The following is a 4,045-nucleotide window of genomic DNA, read 5'->3' on the forward strand; positions in this document are numbered from 1 at the left end:
TGGTGGCTCCAGATGAGTGAATTAAATTGCATGGGCGTCCCTGGATCAGGAACACACCTGGGATGGCAGGGAACCTGTGCCTTGCACCTTCAGGGTTGGGCCCCTGCTGGCCCTGCCCAGGGCAGTGAGCCAGGCTCCTGCTGGGAGGTGGTTAGGCAAAAGAAGTGGGATGCTGCTACCTGGCAGTGCTGCAGTGGCAGACTCCCACTAGGAGGTTCCAGGCTGTGGCCGGGGTACAGGCAGGTAGAAAAGGGGGAGTAGAATCAGGGGGCGGTTGGGAAGCAGGGTGATTAAAGGGGGAAAAATGGGGAGAGCGGAAAGAGGGAGGGAAGGGGAAAGAAGGAGGGAATGGAAAGAGGGAGAGAGCAGGAAGCCAAAAAGCCTACAGCACATGGTATATTCCCAGACGGTCTCCCATGCAAGCACTAACCAGGCCTATCTCTGCTTAGCTTCCAAGATCAGATGAAATCGGCATTTTCAGGGTGATATGGTCCTAGACTCTGACAGTAGCACCTGGCTGCTCTAAGAGCTTGTCCCAGCCACGGGGGCACCTGACTCCAGGCAATCCACCTCTACCTCCGAGCACCACAGGCCACCACACTGCACATGCTGTTGGCCTCCCAGAGCCTGCCGCCATCGCTGGCGGCCTGGCCACCTGCTGGACTTCCACAGCACCCCTTTGCTTCCGGCGGCCTCTCTTCCACTGACGCTCCAGGCCTTCCCCCGGCCCCCAAGCTCCCGACCTTCCACCACATCGGGTGCTCAGAAAGCTGTGTGCTCCTGTGCGTCAAGGCCCAAGGTCCACGGTCCTGGGATCCCCTCCTATTCTCCGCCTTAGAGCTGAGGGATTGTTTTGGATCCCTCGCTGCCCCTCCTGCAAGGCCCCCTTTTAACCCCCCCACCCAGAGTCCCCAGGGCTGCCCAAGGGTGATCAGCTGACCCCGCCCCATGGGCCTTCTTTCTCAAAATGTCCCCACCACTGTCGCCTTTCCCGACAGGCAACAAGGGGGCTTTGGGTCCTGCTTTGCCCGCAATGGCACTAGAGCCAGCTGCCTGATTCCGAGAGAGAGTGACTGAGGCACACCCAGACACACCTCACGACCACCATGAGCAAAACCACCCCCTCCCCACACACAAACACACATGGGCGCTGGCTCTCAGGCACACACACACACACAGACTCACAAGGACTCAGACACAGCTTGAAGGAGAGCAAGGGAGAAAGGGATGGAGAGATAGAAATGGAATGAGAGAGATAGCAATAGAAAGAGAGAGTGAGGGAGGAGAGAGAGAGAATGAGAGAGAGAGAGGAGACAGAGCGCCAGGTGGAGGGGGAAGAAGAGCAAGAGAGAGGGTGACGGAGCTCGAGAGCAAGAGCTATAGAGCCTTGGAGAGGGAGTGCTCTGCTCTGGTAGACAGGGCCCCTTTGGATTGATTGGTTGCTCTGGGGTTGCCTTTCGTAGGGTTTTTCCTTTGTTGCCTCCTCCCTGTTCTCTTGTTGCAGTGGCCCCCAAGATTTGTAGAGTGTGCCCATCAGTCTGGTGGATGCCTTGGCACCAAAGTGCCCACAGGGCTGGAGGCCTGGGCCTCTCTCATGTCCTCGGAACTGGAGTTTACACGAAGTTGGTGGCAATGGGATTCCGGGTGCACAGGGACAATTTTCCTGGCTGGTGAAGGCAATGTCCTTCTCCCAGGGAAAGCAGCCCCCTCTGCTTCTGGAGCGGAGGTCTTGGCTGGCGTCTGTGGGACCTGCTGCTCCTGCCTACCCCTTAGCTTGGACGGTTGCTGCGCTATCGGATGAGTGAATTGAGTCACCTGGTGTCCCGGGAGCAGGAAGACACCCAGACGGCAGGGAACCAGCCCCTACCCCTTCCGGGTCGGGCTCTGCCCCGCCCTACCCTGTCTTGCGTCGGGCTCCTGCTCGGGTGGTGGTGAGGCGGAGGAAGAGGGATGCTGCTACCTGGCGGTGCTGCAGTGGCGGACCCCCATGATGAGGTCCCAGGCTGGCGGGGGCGCAGGTGGGTAGTAAAGGGGGAGAAGAACCTTTGGGCAGTTGGGAAGCATGGCAATAAAATGGGGAAAAAGGGAAGGAGTGGGAAGCCAAAAGGCGCACCCAGTATTTTCAAGCACAGCATCCAGTATTTTCAAGTGGTCTCCCATCTAAGTACTAACTAGGCCTTACGCTGCTTGGCTTCTGAGATTAGACGAGATCGGGCACTTTCTAGGATGGTGTACCCATAGATGCCGACAGTAGCGCCTGACTTTCTGAAGAGATCAGCCCTGCCAGGCGCGCATGACTCCAGTCTCACCGCCACCCAGAGGCTGCGGGTCTCTGATCTAGAACCCCTGAGCTGCTCCCCACTCTAAACCCGAGCACTGCCTGCCGGTCAGCGGAGCTGTGACCTCTGTCGGGCCTCCCAGAGCCTTCCACCATTGCTGGCGGCCGGGTCGTGCGTGAGACCGCCACAGCGCCCCGCTGCTGCCTGGAGAGTGCCCCAGAGGCCTCGGTCCCCTGCCCAGGTTGCGGTGGCACCAAATGAGTGAACTGAATTGCCTGAGCGTCCTGGCAAATTTTTTGTTTTGCTTCTGATTTGCATGAGCTCCTGCTATATTTTGAATATTAACCTCTTATTATATATGGTTTGAAAGTATTTTATTTCGTCTTAAAGGTTTTCTTATGTTTTGCTGTGCACAATATTTTTAGTTTAATACAGTACAACTTCATGGTTAGTTTTGTTGCTATACTTTTGATATCATATTTAAAATGTCATTGCCGAGGCCACCATATCATGGAGGCTTTTCTTATGCTTTTGTTAAATATTTTTAAAGGATTTATGTATACAATTTAAATCTTTATTTTGAGTTAATTTTTGTGTATGGTGTAAGAAATATGATCTAATTTTTTTTATTGTGCTTGTGAGTATCCAGTTTTCCCAGCACCAAGTATTGAAGATGCTATACTTTCTGTATTGTGTATTCATAGTGTCCTTGTCAACGATTAACTTTAGATACATAGATTTACATCTGGGCTCTGTATTCTGCTCCACTGGTTTTTGTGCTGGTTCCTATTAACATACCATTCTATTATTTTTATAGTAGCCTTGAAATATAGTTTTAAATTGTAAAGTATAATGTCTCTAGATTTGGTTTTACTCCTCATGATTGCTTTGGCCATTCAATATTTCTTATAGTTTTATATAAATTTATTTTCTATTACTGTAAAAAGTGGCACAGGAATTTTGATAGGAATTTGAATTAATCTAGAATCCTTTGGATAATATGGCACTTAAATTATATTTATTCTTCCAATCCATAAACATGTAACATATTTACATTTATTAGTGTCTTCTTTAATTTCTTTAATCAATATCTTGTATTTTATTTTTGCAAAGATCTTTCACCACATTGGTTAAATTTTTTGTTAGGAAATTTATTAATTTGTTGCTATTTTAAATGTTATTTTTTTCTTTTTTACCAGTTTGTTGCTAGTATATAGAAACAAAACTGATATTAGTATGTTAATTGTATATTCTTCTTTTTTACTGAGTTTATTTATTAGTTTAAACAATTTCTTGGTGTACTATTTATGGTTATATATATATAAGATTATGTCATCTACAAACAGTGAGTTTTTTTCTTCTTTTCAATTTGGATCTTCTAAATTTTCTTGCTTAATTATTCTATGTAGGACTTCTAGTTCTATGTTAAAATAGAACTGTTAGAATGGGCATAATATAGACTTACATTGGTGTTTGCGGATTTGGAGGAGCAAACACCTCTTTTGTTTTTATAAATTGGTTTCAGTAGGTAAAGATCTTCATCTTTTGGGTCTCATGGCTGATAATATCTTTTCTGTGTTTGCAGTAAAAAGGATTGTAGCTGGGTTACAAGGTTGCTGCCAAATCTGGAGTGGGTTTTACCTTTAGTGGGCTTGTTACCAGGAGCACATGTGGTTGTGAGTCCTGTCGTGTTTTTAAGTAGACTGGATTGTCTTCAGGACTTTCCTCTGTGGAGCAGGCACTAGGGCAGGTTTCTGCTATATGGT

Source organism: Theropithecus gelada, chromosome 1, assembly GCF_003255815.1.
Source record: "Theropithecus gelada isolate Dixy chromosome 1, Tgel_1.0, whole genome shotgun sequence".
Lineage (NCBI taxonomy): Eukaryota > Metazoa > Chordata > Mammalia > Primates > Cercopithecidae > Theropithecus > Theropithecus gelada.